Source organism: Monodelphis domestica, chromosome 6, assembly GCF_027887165.1.
Source record: "Monodelphis domestica isolate mMonDom1 chromosome 6, mMonDom1.pri, whole genome shotgun sequence".
In the NCBI taxonomy this organism is placed as follows: Eukaryota; Metazoa; Chordata; class Mammalia; order Didelphimorphia; family Didelphidae; genus Monodelphis; species Monodelphis domestica.
In genome coordinates, this window is record NC_077232.1 from 295,669,980 (window position 1) to 295,687,637 (window position 17,658).

Sequence of the window (17,658 nt, forward strand, 5' to 3'; positions counted from 1 at the left end):
CACTACCTTGTCTGCTTCCTCACTCCTCCCCTCTTATTCTGCTGAGTGGGGCTGGAGGAAGTCACATAGTCAAGCTGAATTTTTCCACTAGAAATGCACATACATGGATGGGGATGGGCAGGACAGATTAGTCAAGAGGCCCCCTTCTTGGAGCATATGCGTATTTGCCCTTCCTAGTTCCAGTTCAACTGGGGAAGGCTTGGTGAGCCTGTTCCTGGGTCTCTGAGAGGCTGGGGCTGGAAGCCTGAAGAATTGAGGTCTGTGGAGGAACTGAGGCAAGAAACTGTACTAGAATACAACATTTCTTTTTGGCAGTGAGCAAGAAAAAAACTGTTACGGGCTGCAAGGTGGGGGACATGCAATGGCTGTCCCTTCTCCCAGCCAGCTACCATGTGGCCATGAACACATGGTGCCTCTGTATAACAGATATGCCAAGAGAGAGTGCCTAGGCAGCTGAGGAGTGTGGGAGATCCAGCAATGCCATGAGTCCAACCAGTAACCAAGATGGTGGTAGAATAGATCTGATAAGGAGCCGCCACTTCAAATGAATGGCCAGCATGATCCAGATCCAAAGTGGATTGTCTTGTTAGCTGAGACCCTGCAAGTATCTGGCCTAGAAGAATAAGAGAAATAACTGGTTCACAGCCAACACCTCAACCTGGAGCATAGTTGGTAGGGACTCTACAGAAAGAGAGGACTCCCAAGACCAGGAGTCATGGGGTACCCCAAAGACACTCACATTCATTAACTTTAAGAATGAGTCAACTCTCTTCCAGGGTGTGTAAAGGTAGAGTACTTCCTAATTTGGGGAAATTGCTTTTGAAGAAATGTAAGAAAAACTACTTTTGAAAAAAGTAATGGGTGGGGAGGGCCAGGGATAGCCAAGAGGATCAGTGGATTGAGCTGCCTAGGGATTGGAGGGCCTGGCTTAAAATCCAACCTCAGACACTCCTCAGCTGTGTGGCCTTGGGTAAATCACTTAACCCCCATCCCTAGCCTTCATTGCTCTTCTTCCTTAGAACTGAGAGTATCAATTATAAAAAAGAAGATAAGGGTTTAAAAAAAATTAATTTATTGGTCCCTACTGGTTGACTAATACTGGAAAGCATACCAGGTGGTGGCCTATTTTAGAAGTCAAAATTCCTCAGGGTTACTCCTTGAAGTACTGAGAAGAGAAGTACTATTCTTCCTTTTGTGAATAAACCCAACTGGGCCAGTGCAAGTTGGGAGAGAGGACCCAAAGGGCATGCTACATACCTCATTTTATCAGAATTATATGTGATTCATTACATCATATTAGAATTTTTTTAACTTTAAAGGACAAATGAGACTTGGATTTAACAAATGTTCTCAAAGTGGGAGAGTAGAGGAAAAGACAGGCAAATACCATAATTAATCATTAGCTGCCTTAGGAAAGAGGCCTCCAGAAGAGATTCTGTTGCTGACATGAGAACCTGTCAGCTTCCTTATTCACCTTTTGTGACATTTCCAGTAAAAATCTGTCATTTTTTCCTTTCTGACCTATTTCCTATTGTTTGCAGATTGTTCTAGGACTGCCAATGATTGACTGAAATTCCAGGAAGGCCACGGGCTGTGTTTTCTTTTGTGTTGTGCTTTCTCAATTTCCAGAATTCAGGACTGCCAGTCCACTGTTTGTCTCGGCTGCTGTCACAAGTTGTCCAACAGCTCTGTTGTTCAGGGATCATGTGGCAACTTGTGCAAAATGTGGACCTAGTCTTCCTCATGTGTGCTTGTACACACCAACTCAACAGGACCCTCAAGGCACAAGGGTGATGGGCCTAGGCAAGGGAAAATAATGAATGAAAGCAACTTTGGAAAGAATTCAAGTCCCAAAGAACTAGGAAACTAGACAGAAACGAGACCCTTTCAATTTGTGACTGTTTAAATTGCCTAAGTTCCCCACTGGCAGAGCTGAAGAATAAGCTTGAGTTTAAAATCTATTGACTTAGATTTGCATTTCTGGGAAATTGTTTAATATTGAATGAATCAGAGGAAAGTTTGATGGAGGGTTTGTGAGAGAATACATCTAGGAGTCGCACAGGATGATGTTGGTTGCAATCTGTACCCCTGGAGGAAGAATCTGTGGATCAGCAAGGATGGCTCCTGGGCTGATGTCTAAGATGCGTTCTCTTTGAAATTCAATTAGCCTATAACATTGAATGCACATAGAAAGTAAACTGCAATGTTTACATAAAACAAGAAATCAAGCTATTCCTCAACTGGTAAATAGTCCAAAGAAATTGACAAACTACGGATAGCTATTTCTTTTTTTTTCTTTTTTATGATAGCTGTTTCTTAATGGAGAAAGGTTTGTATCCAAGCTCAATTCTTTCCCCACCAAATATCAGTTCCATTGTGAACAGACAGAAGGCAAAGAGCAAACACAAGTCAGTTATGAAGACAGAAATCAGAGAAAATTGTGCCTAAAAGAACATACATCACACAATCCAGAACGAAGTTTTGCCACTGGGAGTGAGATAACTCAGCTCAACCAAGAGAACTCGCCAACCAAGGGCGAGTTCAGAGGCACGTGCAGGGTGAGACAGAGCTGCATCTAGTGCTTGGAGAATCTTCCAGCTCACTGCACAAAGCTTCCTTCTCTGTGACATGGCCCCCATCTCGGGCTCTATAGCTCTAGGTGGGGAAGAAGCAGCTTTCCAATTTCCAATTGCCCGGGCAATCTGTGGGTCTTTGGGAATTCCTTTGGTCCGCGGCCGCTCTCATCTGTCTATTAAAAGCTATGGGGCTGATGTTTGGGTGCCAAGAGAAGGGGAGATCCTGGAAGTCAGGAGAGCCAAAGAAGGGGGTTTGCGCTCTATACATTCCCATTTTCGTGCTGCCAAAAGGGAGGTTTCCAGCTTGGGGTTCGTATTTTTCCTGTGGGTTTCTGCCTCTGGGCAGCTTGCACCGCGGTAGTGGCTCCTTGGCAAGGGTTCCGGCACCTGCACGGGGAGCGCGGTGGAGAGGACGAAAGAAAATCCCACTGAGAAGGGGAGAGGGATGAGAGAGGAGGGGCAGTCCCCAGGTGGTGAGTCCACACCCTTGGGGGAGGAGGGACGGTCAAATACTAGAGAGTGTGGCAGCCGGGAACGAGCTCGGAGGAGGGGCGGCGGCTCCCGGCAGTGATCCGGTGTATCAGCCGCAATCCCCCGGCAGAGGTGCAGAAAGAGTCACCCGGGGTGGGCGGAGGGGACAGAGCGAGCATGACGCCGCCCCAGCCAGGCTCCCAGCCCCTCTCTGCCCGGCCGCTGTCCGGCTCTGTGACGTCAGCATCACCTTTGTCACGTGAAGGCTTGGCATGCTCGGTGGAGCGCTCAGAAGCGGGAACCCTAACGCGCTCTCGTAGGCATTGCACCTGCGTGCGCTCTGCACTCTGGGTCGTGTAGTTCTCATCCACGAAGCGGACCCGTTGGCACGGACGCTTATGTTACGTCTCGGCTTGTCTTGTATTACAATCTCTCCGCTGCGTACGCCCCTCTCCCCACAATGAGCTCCTAAGATGGGAGGAAGGCTTGGGTGCTGGGTGTTCGGGGGGTGCGGACATAGAAGTGCCCCACGGAGAGCTAAGTAGGAGTGCAGAGTGGTGCCCACGCCCCATGCAGGGACCCTCTGGGACCCTCCCGCTCATCTATCCCGGGAAGGCAGAGGGCAGTGGAAGGTTGGGGTGGGTTCGGTCCTCGCTCTCCCTGCAGCCTCCGCTTCTTAACCGTCCCTCCGGGCCCCCCACCCCCACCCCCGGGAAGCTGTGGGGGGAAAGGGAGACCGAGAGACGGTACTCTCTGGGACCTCGGGTGACTCCGGGGTGCGGGAGTGCCCCATACCCCGCTGTTATGGTGGAAGGGTGGAAGTTTAGAGTCTATTCAGGAGGGAAAAAGAAATGTTCGCGTGGGCGCAGGGCCGAATGTTAGGGCACCAGGGAGCCAGTCGCCGAGGGGAGCACATTGCGCTACAGGGGCGTTCTGAAGCCTGTGGGGGGCCTTACAGGGGTTCCCATAGCCCGTGGGGAGGGGGCCCAGCCGAGAACAAAGAAGCAGTGCAACGGTGAGAACAGCAGCAGCCAGCAAGGCAGTGAGAGTGGAGGGCAGTGTTGGAGAAAGCCGACGGAAGGAGAGTTGTCTAAGTTTGCCCTAGGGGAGGGGCTGTGAGAGACCGAGAGAGAAGAGGATTACAGTACTGGGAGCTCCCTGGCAGCAGCTGGAAGTCCTCCAGAGCTGGGCAGCTGCCCCCTAGACCTGCCTGCATGACTGTGAGCACTAGTCTTGAAGCCCACCGTGTGCCCACGGCCTCAGGTGGCTGGTGTATGGCCGGGATGGGACCATGGATCCCTACACCCACCGTTGGGATGCCATGGTCAGGGCCCTTTTTATTGCACAGTGCAGAAAAGCTTTCCTAGTTGGGGGTGTTGTTTAAATGGGGTGCCGGCAGATAAAACCAAGGATGTCTGGCTGCCAGAATGGACGCCTTGGTTCCCATTTGTTGGACCTTACCATGTGGGTACAAGACACACTTTTTATTGGATTTAATTAGCAGTCTGGGTGTTGAGGGAGAAAGCCAGGTACCAAAGAGGTAACTGAGGGCCAAAACTTGGATTGATCAGTGACAGGGAGCAAGTGGGAAGAGTGCAAGACCAGGGGGTTGTCTTGGAGTGTTTTGGAGAGATGTTTGGGTCTGGTGGAGAGGGGATGATGGGCTTGCAGGGATGGAGGTTCCTCTTTGGAGATGTGGAAATCACTTTTTGATTTCTGGTAGGAAGAAGACAATGAAGGGGATGTAGAGGGAAGGGAGTAAGGGAGTAAGTCAGCCCCTCTTGGGAGAGAGGGAAATGGAAGCAGAAGGCTGGTGAGGGATGGGGAAGCAGGTCAAAGATTCTATGGTGAAAGAGTGTGTGTGTGTGTGTGGGGGGGGTACTGTAGGTAAGCTTGCCCCAGAGGAAATGGCTTAGGCTGAGAAGAGATGGAGTGGGGAGGGCAGTAGAACCAGTCTAGTGACAAGCACCTATGAAATCAATGCAAGCTCCTATTGAGGGAGAAGTCCCAGCAGCTGGGAGGATCAGGACAAGCCTTGCTCCAGAGGGGACTTTGAGCTGAGCTTTAGAGTGTTTGAGACAGAAGTGAGGAAGGAGTGCTTTCTAGGTCGTGGGGGCACAGAAAGGGGAGCTGAGTTGGCTGAACCAAAAAGTGCTGGGGGGGGGGGGGGTGGCTAGGTATGGATTATCCTAGGAAGGAGTCAAGGCTTCTAAAGGGCTTTGAATGTCCAACAGAAACTTATATTGGTTCCTACAGATAGCTGAGAATCTCTGCAGTTTACTAGGTGAGGGAGTGAGGTGGTCAGAGCTATGCTTCTAGGAATATCAGTGTGGCAACACAGGGAGTTCAGGTAAAAGGCTTTTATTGTATTCCAGGCAGAAGTGATTGAAGCCATGGGAGTAGAGAGAATGAAATGGAGAAGAGAGCATGTGTAGGTAGACACATCTGGGGTCACTGTGATTGGACACAGTGGAGGAGAGGCAAGTGAGATTGGGGTCCAGGATGATGTGCATGCCTGGGTGCCTAGAAGGATGGAGCTGCCCCTGATACAACTAGGGAAGTGTGAAGGAAATAGAATGAGTTCTGAGTTGTACATGCTGAATTTGAGATATCTAGGGAGCATCCATGTATCTTGAAAGCACTGGCTGGAGCAGGCTTCAGATCCTCCCCTCAGATAGTGACTGCTGTGTGGGCACCACTTGGGCACCACTTCCCTAATCTCTGTAGGCCTCTATGTCCTCACCTGTAAAATGAACGGGCGGATCAGATGGCCTCTTGTTGGATTGCTGGTTCCATAGTAGCTTCTCATTATCTACTTGGTCACTGAGGAGTCATCCAGTCCTCTATGGCTTGGCAAGAAGGGCCAATGGTTTACAGGCCTGGAGTGTGGCCCAGGGGCTTTTGGTTCTTCAGTTGCCATCTCTGGCCTTCATCCTCATCCTTGCAAGCATGATTTTCATCACCCAGGGTGATTTGGGGGAGTCCCTTAGCCTCTCTGGTCTCTCTTGGCCTCTCCAGTTTATTCTTCTCTCAAATAAGATCCTTTGGGCATTTTTCAGGCCTCCTGCTGGCTCTTGACCTCTTGGATCTCTGGATCAGCACAGCCTTGCTCCAGCTTGGGAGGGAGGCCCAGAAGGGCTCAGCTTTCTATAGCTGAAGATTGTTTTGGTGCTTTTTTGTGAAGGGTTAGGACTCTTTTCTCCTTGTTTTGTTTTTATCTTACTTCAGGTCTACTCTGGTAGATTTGCCCTAACTTCTTCCTGGGGCTAAGGGGCCTGATGATCTCATCCTATACTCAGTCTTCAAAGACAGGCTTTGTCTGCTGGAAGGGGCCTTTAGCTTTTATCAACCTGGGAATTCAGAATGAGGCAGCAAAGTGAGCTTACTCAGCTCAGCTTAGAGAGAGCCCCACATCTCAACCAAGAGGGTGTTCCCCAAAGTCTCTAATATAGCAAGCTGGAGATAGGACATGATAGAGACTGCTGGCTTTTCTCATGTTGAGTTTCTAATTTTTGTTTCAGTAACCTGAAGTAGGGTTGTCATCATCCATCTTCTCTCTGAAAGCTGGTAGCCAGAGGCACCCCTAAGATCCCGCAGAGGGTGAAGAGACTGGAGCTCTCCTGGCCCTTCTCCCCAACTCCATCCCACCCTCATGCAGGCATTTATCTCCACTGATAGGGAAGGAGTCCCATTCCAGTGGGCTCAAGTTACAGAAGAATCAAGAGAGGACCATTTTCTATCCAGGCACTGAATTTCCTAGGCTGCCTCTTGTCCACTTAATTTTTTCATTGAATTCCCTGAGTGTTGTTTGGAGAAAATTTAATTAAAATTCAGGAATGTTGATATTCAAGTGTGACAAAGGTTACCAAATATGTCTTCTCTTGCAAGCTCATCTCCTGATCATTGAGAGGTAGTATATTGTAGGGTTCCAGGTATAAACAGGTCATGAAAGTATTAAAGATGCATTCAATAGCATACTCTTATGAGCAATGTCCTCATGTACCAGACTTATGGATATTTTTCCAATATTTCACATAATTGATTTCTGGATCCTTGCATTGAATTGGGGCTCAAATCTTGTGTTCTGACCCGTCCCCACAACCTGCAGTCCGAAGGCCAAATGAACCTCTGGACTGGGCGCCGGCTACTACATTGTTTTAGCCTCCCATCTCTTTCATTTTGTTGTTGTTTACCAAGCTGATGCTAAATTCTCTACCATGTCACATGTTTGATTAACTTCTCCCATTCCCCATTGCTGGAAACATCAATAAAAATGTTTTCACCTGTAGTTAGCTCTCTCTCCTACCATCAGAGGAGCATTCAACAAGCTGGACGCTATGCTGATGAATCCTGAGTCTCTGTGCCTCATTTCCCTCTCTATGTCCTCCCTTCCTTAATCTCTAAACCCCTCAATCTATATTCCCTCAGTCCCCAGCTTCCCTTTCAGGTGGTCAACCCATGTAAGAATATTTTGTAGTTGCTGGTCAACTACATATATATAGCCCAGGGTGGGGAAGGAGGAAGTGAAGGGAGGGGAATGAAGAGGAAGATAGGAGAGGGGAGAAGGATGAGGAAGAAAAGGAAAAGGTGGGGAGGATCATTCTCAAACACTCATTGAGGACTCCAGTGTACCAGGCATTGACAGTAGATAACAGACAGTAAGTTGCCTTGTTCCCTACATCATCCATATCCCACCCCACTCAGTTGGGACTCTAGCCATCTACTGGCATTGGGCTTCCCCTTGCTGCTTCTTCCCACCATCCCCCTCCTTTCTTCCTCCATTAAAGCTTTGCCAAATCGCCCTACCCTGGTCTCATTGTCTCAAGTCGAACCCTTATCATTCAAACTGTGTGGAATGAAATTATTGTATAATTCTCAAAGTAACATTTTGGCTTGTAACCCTAATAATTTAAGGGACAGCATCCCTCTGTCGGACAGGTTTGCCTCACCCCCATCCTTAACACAAAAGCCTCTTCATCTCTCTGGTTCAATAATAAAATATTTTTCCTATAAGAAGTGTATTGACATTTTCCTTGAGTTTTTCCCTATAGTCGTACCCTAATAAATTTAGGAGCTAAGTAGCAACTAGAGGCTAGGAAAACTTTATCCCCCCTACACACACACACCAGTCCCCGTTCCCTGAACAAGCTGCTTGTGCAAGCTACCACCAATTTGCCAGTCTCCCAGTTTCCCACATAAACCTTTAACTGCTTTAAGTAGCCCCTTTGAAAGGGGAAGTCCTTCCATTAACCCTGACTGGGCAGCATGCCCAATTAACATTCCAAAAGGTGCCTGCTAGAGAAAACCCAGATTAAGAGATAAGCCCCATGTGATATGGAAATCACTTTAAAAGACTGATATATATTAATTTAAGGTCACCAAGGAATTCAGCTATGTAATTCCTAAATGAAAACTCAAGTCAGCAGTCATCCTTTTATGGAGTTTTTAATTACTAACAGGAGGAAGAAAGGTATGAGAGAGAGAGAAAGCGGGAGAGAGGAAAAGAGGGAGAGAGAGAGAAAGGGGAGAGAAGGGAATAGGGCTTAAATACCCCCTCTGCTTAGGCTGGGCCAAAGGCCCAAGGCCCTGGATAGCAGAGGCAAAAAAAAGAGATCAGTCCCTATCACTCATGTGACCAAAATGGAGAAGCAGTCTGAGGGCCTCCACTCCAAGCACCAGGCTCCAACAACAACCTTTCCTCCACACAGGAAGTCCCCAGACTCCTCAGCTGTCCTCTACCTCACTTCCTGTGTCTCACGTGTGCCAATGGTGGCTCTAGCTTAACTCAGGACCGCCCAGAGGTCTGTCCCCTTTGCACATGTCTGTTGAAGGCCATATTCTCAAATAATTAAATCTTGAGCTTTGCTGCAGCCCTTTCTAAATCCTGTTACCCTGAGTAGGGTGGAGATTGTAGTTTCCAAGACCTGATTCTGTCATTCCAAGTATCTCTATTGTTATTGATCAGGAAATAGCCAAATCCCATCTTCTAAAGAATGGTTTGAACAGGGTTGAGTAGTTTTGAAATTCACACCCCAAAAGAGAAACAATGAACAAAGAAATGGCCCACTTATCTGGCTGGCACCAAAAGTTTCATCAATTGTCCCTGATTAAATTCTTTGTAAAACATATTTGGACCCTGAACTCTGACCATCCCTAAAAATGTCAGTTTAAAAGATAGTGTCATGGTTCCAGGGAGGCCAGATTCATCCCACAACAGGATGCCAAGATAAAGGATGATCAGTGGAATACCATAGATGCTGTTATGTGAGCTAAGTCTTGGAATCTTTTTCCTATAAATTGGGAGGTTATCTGCTGGTATTGCAGCATTGCCAAGGGCTTTGGCTTGAGGTATGTAAATCTTGAAATTTCTCAGACTTGTGAATGTTAAAAATTTCCACATCGAGGAATCCTCCATTGGAACAAATTCCCTACTGGGAAACATTCCCCATTTTGATGTGAGAACTCACCAGGATCAGAAATGGGAGGACCTCTACTCCACCTGTACTTAAGACTGCTTTAGGGGAGAAAAATCCTTGGTATGGGAGGACCTCTACTCCACCCATACTTAAGACTGCTTTAGGGGAGAAAACTCCTTGCTAAACAATGAAAGTACTTGGACCCATGCTTATAATAAGGCAAGGAGTTCTTTGAGCCATGCCTGTTTTTTAGAATTGATACAATGAGATGCTAGGTACCTAAAAGGGTTGGGCAAGTTTTCTCTTAATGAGATTAGTTGACTCAGCTGTGTTTTCACTGGTTCAGATTTATTGAGGAGATTAGTCAACACAGCAACATTTTTTCTGGTTCAGACTTACTGAGGAGATTAGTTGACTTAGCAAGAATTCAGATGGACAGTCCTTTGGAAAACGTCTGCAGTGATTGGTAGATGTAAGGACTTAAGGGAGGTGACATAGGAGAAAAACCCCTATGTAAGAAAAAGCAGAATCTCTTGAGAAAAAGATCCTTTTGGAGGATCTCTGATGAGGATCGCTTGGGAAGAATCTCTTGAGAGAGGCTCTGGAGAAGGGAAGCTCTTGGAGGACAATCTCTAAGGAGGTCTCCCTGGAGCTCCTCTGAGGGGACTCTGTCCCTCTGGAGGCTCTGGAGAGAGGCCCTTTGGAATAGTCTCTGGCTGGAAGGCTCTTTAAGGAGGACTCTGGCTAGAACTCTCTCTGGTGAAGTCAGCTGAGATGGAGCTGGCCTGGTGTCACTAGAATCCTTGCTTAGACAGACCTTGTGGTGAGTGTTAAAAGACTGACTGACTGATCTCTCTCTCTTAAGACTCAGGTCTAGGCCATGTTGGCTTAAGGCCCTTCATACTTATTTCCTTTTTCTCTCTTTCTCTCTTTTCTTTAATTCCACATTTGTATTAATTAAAATCTCTATAAAACCCAGTTGACTGGGGTATTTGAATAATTGGGAATATTTCCCTGGTGACCACCCTATATTTGATTTAAAAACACTGTAGTGAAACATATTTTCTGTGGTCAAATTTACTCACCCTTTCTTATATCTATCACAATTTATATCTTCCACCATTTTAACTCACTACAGTTTACAACATCACTCTTTTAACTGTTACAGTTTAAGGCCTTCAACCATTTTAAATCTAACAGGTAGTGGCCCCACTCCTGCTCACCAGCTAATAAAGTCGCATTTATTTGCATGCTTTAGGGACTCCCAAGTTTATTTGAGTGATCCCGGGAAATACCTTGTTGTTAAGGAATTCTCCAATTTCACTCTGAACAAGACTGACGAGGAGGCTGGGAGACTCTACTGGGCAAAGATCTGGTTTTGGTGTTAGCCGAGAATCAGGGCCAGAGGTGTGTAGGGGCCTTCCTCATTTAAAACCAGAAACCTTCCTTTGTTAGATACATTTTTATCATTCCCTACCTGTTGCCAAGTCCTGTGACAAGAGGTCTTTGAAACAATTTCCAGCCCAACAGAGTCACTTCTTACATGAATTGATGCAAGTGCATGATAAAATGATCAGCATGGTGTGAAAGGGAATTCCTTATTCCCTTTGTCTGTTTGGAGTTCATCAATCAAGAACTTAAAGTACCCCTACTTAACAGGAAGTAAGAGCGTTCACCAGTCACTTGCTAGAGAAAGCTTTCACCTCCAAAGGGTACTGCCCAGCCCTGGGCAGTGCCAGGCAAATTGAAAGACTGCAATTGGTTTCTATGAAGAGGGGGAGAGGCAAGAAAGGACATGGAAAAAGGGGTATAAAAGAAGAGACCAACATGGTCTGGGGTCTCTTTCCTTTCTTGGCTTTTGGAGAGACTCTTCCCTTGGATTTTGTGTTGGTGAATAGAGCTTGAGACACTTTTCCTTGGAGTCATTCTGGGTTGGTGGAACTCTGGCTGAAGACCCCACCAGGACTTCTGGCTGAGGACTACTGGGAAATTCGTGTGAAAATCAGGACTTGGGGAAGTCCGTGCTGGGAGCTGAGCCGAACTTCACCAAAGCAGGACTTTAGGACTGGTAGGCTAGAGCAGGCTTTGTCTCCTTCCAATATTTCCCACTTTCACTATCTCTACCTTGTTGTAAATAAAAGTCATTTTGACTTAGGGGCTAATATTTTATAAACGATGACCACAATCTCATTTAAAAAAATTTTTTTTTCTATTTAATCAAATAAATTTTAATTCTTACAACAGTAACATGATTAATATAACACATTGAAAATTACTGTACACACTTGAAATTATAATTCAGGTATTATCCTAGGCCCACATTTTTTTAATAATATTTTATTTGATCATTTCCAAGCATTATTCATTAAAGACAAAGATTATTTTCTTTTCCTCCCCCCCACCCCCCATAGCCGACCCGTGATTCCACTGGGTGTCACATGTGTTCTTGACTAGGCCCACATTTTTAATCCAGTTACACATATAGACTCTTGTTTGGGATTAAATATTACTAAAAATCACACCCTAAGGGGGCAGCTGGGTGTCTCAGTGGATTGAGAGCCAGGCCTAGAGACCTGAGGCCCTAGGTTCAAATCTGGCCTCAGACACTTCCCAGTTGTGTGACCCTGGGCAAGTCACTTGACCCCCATTGCCTATCCCTTACCACTCTTCTGCCTTGGAACCAATACACAGTATTGATTCCAAGATGGAAGATAAGGGTTTAAGAAAAAAAAAATCACACCCTAAGCATTAAGCTATTTATAATTGATTTTCTGGCTTTAATGTAAAGAGGTAAGACATATCACCTCCATTTTCATAGAATTTCCCATTTAGATGGAGGTCACAGAATTTGAGAGTTGGAAGGGAACTTTGGGATGACCTAGTCTACCCCATTGACAAAAACAATCCCTGCCATAGCATAAGGGAGCCCCTGTATGCTTGAAGACCTCCAGGGAGATGGGGAGGTGGTGTAGGGGAGCCCATCCCATTTGGAGAAAGCTCTCATGGTCACACCTTCCCAGTGGGGCCAACAGAACAAGCCTAGCTAGTCCCTCTACCCAGTGTGAACTTCTGAAATACTTCCAGATGGCTCTCATCCCTGTAGTCTTCTTTCTCTGCAGGCTAAACTCTACCTAATTCCACTCTGTCATGGATTCCCTGGCCTTTCCCATCCAACTTTCTGTCCTCTGGACACTCCCTAGCTGATCAATACCTTCTTTAACTGAGGTGCCCAGTCCTGTGGATATCTGACAAGTCCCTAGCTGGTAAATCAGGCCCCACTTAATGCAGCCCGAGGCAATCCGTTTCTCATCTACCCAGGGGCCTCTCAAGCCCTCTACTCCTTCCATTTCTCCAGGTAACCAGCCTGGGTCTCTCCAAGCCACCCACCTGAACACTGCTGTAGGCCAGGCGTCTCTGGGGAGACCAACTGGAGCCAGGAGCAAATAGAGAAACCAGCTCTGATTTATGATGTCCTCCTCCCCCAAGGCCTCAGGATGGTGTGGAGGCAATACCAGGCCAGGTTGGGGAAGCCTTAACCTGAGCAAGTCTCCAAGCTTTGCACCTAAGAACAGATAGCAGAGCCAAGGGCTGAGAGGCTCATCACTGCAGAGATGGCCAGTGTGAGATGGATTGCATTGGCCAAAGTGACAAAATGTTTGACCAGAGAGAAGGATGAGATCCCTCAAAGGAAGACAAGGACCTTGACCAGGAAAATTGCAGAGGGGAGCATTAAAGGACTCCAAGTCTGCACTGAACACAGTCCTGGCTGCTGCCCTGGGCTAGTGTAGAAGTCTGGAGGAACTGGCAAAGTTTGGAGAACTGGAGAACTGCCTTTTGGGTCTTGAATTTGGGTTTTAGTCCTAGAGAGGATTTAGTGCTGGGAGGAGCCTGAAAGGCTCCCCAGTCATCCTTGTCATTTATACAGGAGGAGAAAAAGGGTTAGGGTCAAGTGATGTGCCAGAGGCCACAGCAGAGCCAAGCCCTGGTTTTCTCACCTCAGATGCAATGCTGCCCCCACTGTCCCATACTGCCTCTAGAGCAGCCAAGGAGTGAACAGATTAGGCTTTCAGAAGGCCTGGAGTGACCAGGAAGACAAAGCAATACTCTAGGCTTAGGGGGATGATGAGAGCCTAGAACTGGAAGTGGGAATGGAAGGAAGCAAGTTGTGCCAAGTTCCATGCCAAGTGCTTTACAAATATCTCATTTGATTCTCACAACAACCCAGTGGGAAGTATGGTTATTATCCCCATTCTATAGGTGAGAAACTGAGGCAAACAGAGGTAAAATGAGTTGCCCAGGGTCACATGGCTAGAAAGCATCTGAGGTCAAATTTCAACTCTCTTCTTCCCCTCCCAGCCCAACACTCTTGTACCACCTAACTGCTTCAAAAAAAGAGAAAAGTGTGAAATAGGGTCTGACTCATGGCAGCCCTGTCCTCAGTGCCTGTGCAGATTTCCCTTTCTGGTAGGTTACACAGAGCATGTTCAGATGTCTGATTGCCATCAATGCAGAGTGGAACTTTGGTGAAGCTGCTACTGGCATGTGTGATGGAAGGCCCCAAGAAAGGGTGGTTTGGAGCCAACTCAACTGTGAAATATTCAGGGAGAGCATTTACACATAAGAAATGGGCAAATCTCCAAATCAAAGCTCAATTTATTGTTCTGTTAGCTGCTGAGGCTTAAAAAAGTGATGGGAGAAAAGATGGATGATTCAGATGACTAAACTCCAAAGAGTGTAAAAATTTTCAGTCAGTCATTTACTTTTGAGTAGGTCATTCCTGGGTCCAAATATGCTTTTTCTTGTGTGCATACAGTGTGGCAATGAAAGCTCTTTTTATTGGATACATGCAAAAGGCTTGAATGGATGGATGATCTCTAGAATGTTTCCTGGGTGTAGATCTGCATTTAAGATTGTATTGCAGCCGACTGAGACAACAGTGAGGTCTGAAAAGGCTTAAATTTACCTCCAGATTTTTAGAGGTCCCTTCCCCTCCCTTGCACTAACATAAATCTTGATTCCTTTGGCCATATCCCTGGCCATCTCTGGTCATTCTGACTATTTCTCTGTGGTGCTCCACAGTGATTATAGATTCCTTGAGGGGTATTATGGTCTGAGTTATGATTTACCCTATTACAATCACTAATCCTGTTGGGGTTTCTATTATTATTATTATTATTATTATAATTTCCCCAGTTTATGTTTCTATTCTCCTGGTTCCTCTTTCTACAATTTATGGCTACATGACCTTGTTTCCCAAAAAAATAGCATTTTATTGATTGCTTTTCAACTAGTATTTTTCCTGGATTCCTTCAAAGAAGGAGAAATTGCCTCAATTTCCTTGTTCTGTTTTTTTTTCTAATTCCTCTCTTTTAGCTCTTTCCTTTTTTCACCTTTCTAATTCCTCCTTTTTAGTTTTTTCTCTTTCTTGTCTTTCATAGCCATCTACTATCCTCTTAAATCACTCTATGTTCATGCTAGACCAATCTGGGTAATTGTTCTCAAATTTTCCTGAATTTCTCAGGAAGAGAAATATACAAACTGAATTTTTGTGACTCTAAAGTCTTTCTCTTTAGAGACATCCAACCCAAGACACTTGGACCCTAGCTTAACAATTCTGTCATAAAAACAAAATGGTCTCTTATCCTTTTCCAGTTTAATATTTTCAAATTTAGTCCAATTACTTGTCATTGCAAAATCTTCCATTCCCCTTAATAAAACTTTCCTGGCCTCATACAGATGTATATAATCTGTGATGGAGTTTGGATCCAATTGGGTATCTTCTAAGGGCCAGTGAGCTGTATTTTCATTTTGAGACCTGTTTACAATGGAAAGGATTGTGTTTCTTTTACCTTCAGTTAACAAAGCATGAAGCAAATCTGTAATATCCATCCAGGATGGATTTTATAGTCTAAATATAATTTCAAATCTTTTAATCACCACTATAGGTTCCTTGTCAAAAGGAGGGATCATATTTATGAGTCTATCAATATCCATTGGGAAGAAGCTGTATGATGTTGTTGACATGGAATCTAAGAGAGTCCCAAGTTTAGTCAGCTTGAAGGATGGAGACCCCAAAGCTTGTCCTAGTTTCCCTGAGAATCCAAGCTGAAGGGAATCTCAGACTAGCAGTTTCAGACTGAATAATAGACCCTAAGGTAAATGATAATCCCAGTTAAGTGGGGCTAAGCAAATGCTAAATATTCTTTTTGTCTTAAGTAGTCTCTCCCATTGTATCAGAGATCCTTCCCAAGAAGACCAACCTCTGTGCAGGGACCACCCTTTTTAGTGTCCATTTTAAGTAGTCCATTCCCATACACCCTGCTAGAGGCCATCATACCCCAACCCATTAACAAGGTCACAGTCCAAGGAAGGAAGGTCAGCAAAGTAGACCCCAGAATGAGGGCCCCCTGCTGATCTCCCTTTGTGACTTCTCTCCCCAAATTTTCCCCACTAGTGGACTTGTTATGATTATTATTCTCTCCCCAATACAGGAGAAATAACATGAGAGCAAATACTTGTAGGATCAATAAATATATACCCTACTTTAAGCTCCCTAGGTTATTACCCCCAAAAGATTGCAATTACAGAATAAAAGCCCAAAGATTATTGCCCGTGACCCCTCCTTTCTCAAGCACAAGACACGCTCCAAGGCCCTACAATAAATACCAGCCAAAAGCTTGAGTATTATAATGAATCTTGTCCTACAGTTACCACACTCAAAAGAATTTGTTGAAACAGATGCCAAGCAGTATTGCTAGACACTTCAAAGTAACACAAGAAAAACAGAACTTGTAAATTGAGGAAAACCCCAAAATTGGTTTGCCTAAAGTCCTCACACTTAGATATGAATATGTTTTGTTGTTCATCTCCCAAGCAATTATGATGGATAGTGAAAGCTGACCAAAAGTACAATTATTCTCTCAGCAGGTCAAGGGGTATTAACATACAAATAACTTTATTCACATTAATCATACCTGTCACAGAGTGTTGTTGAAATCTAGTAAATGATCACAGAATTCTTTGTTGTAGTAACATCACAACAGTGTTGTTTAGGTGATTTGATAATATCCAATCAAATTGTAGAATGTCACATATGTAGAGAATTGATTATGTGTGTGTACCAAAAACCTATATAATAAACGAACCACAATACTATGGCAGAGCATGGTGTGATGCCTGCATACGTGGGCTGAATGCACAGTGTGTCTCACCTCATTCATCCAACCATGCAGTCACACTTGGGCAAAGTGACCCTGGGTCCTCAGAGAGAAGCCGCTGGATGGACCTCTGAAACACCCTAGCCTCTGGCTGTGGTTCCTTTTCCAAGCCTTAATTGTATCCTGTCTGTATAGTTTGAATACTCCCATTTCTTTGTAGCCATGGTAATGTTATTCAATCATATTTCCCTGTCCCTTGGTTTCCCAAAAGGGCATATAAGCTTCCTAATTTTCATGGCTCTTTGGAATTGTCCAATCTAGCATGGTTGGCATTCCCAGGGGTCAGTGACCAGAGCAACCAGTCTTGGGGCTCTGTGTGGGTATGGATCACAGAGCTCTATGTGGAGGTCTAAGAGGAAAGCAGCGAACCCCTTTTTCTTAATTAAAGTGTGTTTTTTTCCTGACTATTTAATAATTCTGTGTTTTTTCCAGTTTAACAATGTCTAATAGTTATTAAAATCCCATCTGTCTTGATTGGGAACATCTCTGGGGGCTGGGAAGGGGAGACCTGTATTGGAGTTGTCTATGATGTCTGGTATTTGGTTTGTTGTTTGAGTGGAGATGGAACACAATGTCTGGGATGTGGTGAGGGTAGGGGAAAGAGAAATAGGAATGGGCTGGACTGGAGGAAAGAGGGAGGCTGGGCAGGGAGAATGAAGGACTATAAGGGCAGGTAGAGAAATGGGATGGAAGGTGGGATGGGAAGGAAGGAGATGGACAGGGTAGAAGCAGTTCAGATTTGGGGGGGGAGGGGAAATGGTCAGTGCAGGGACTGAAGGAGTCAAGACTGGGGGGTTGGATCAAGAGAAGAGGTAACCAGAAATGAGGAGGGCCAGGCACCTGAATCATGGTGGGTCAACTCTGAGTCAGGGCAACATTTTCTGATTTATGTCAAAGTGAAGTAAAGCAAGGTTCTGGTCTTAAATATCTCTGCTGTTTCAGATTCCTATGAAATCAATACCTTATGTAAAGGACTTT

General features: G+C 45.5%; 1 long non-coding RNA gene across 1 annotated transcript; it reads left to right on the forward strand.

Annotated features, from left to right (window-relative positions):
• The first annotated feature begins 1,543 nt into the window (after positions 1-1,543).
• LOC103100550 (uncharacterized) lies at positions 1,544-6,892 on the forward strand. The gene is made up of 2 exons (XR_008913055.1): positions 1,544-4,511; positions 6,569-6,892. It is a non-coding gene; the product is annotated as an uncharacterized LOC103100550 (long non-coding RNA).
• Positions 6,893-17,658: the final 10,766 nt, after the last annotated feature.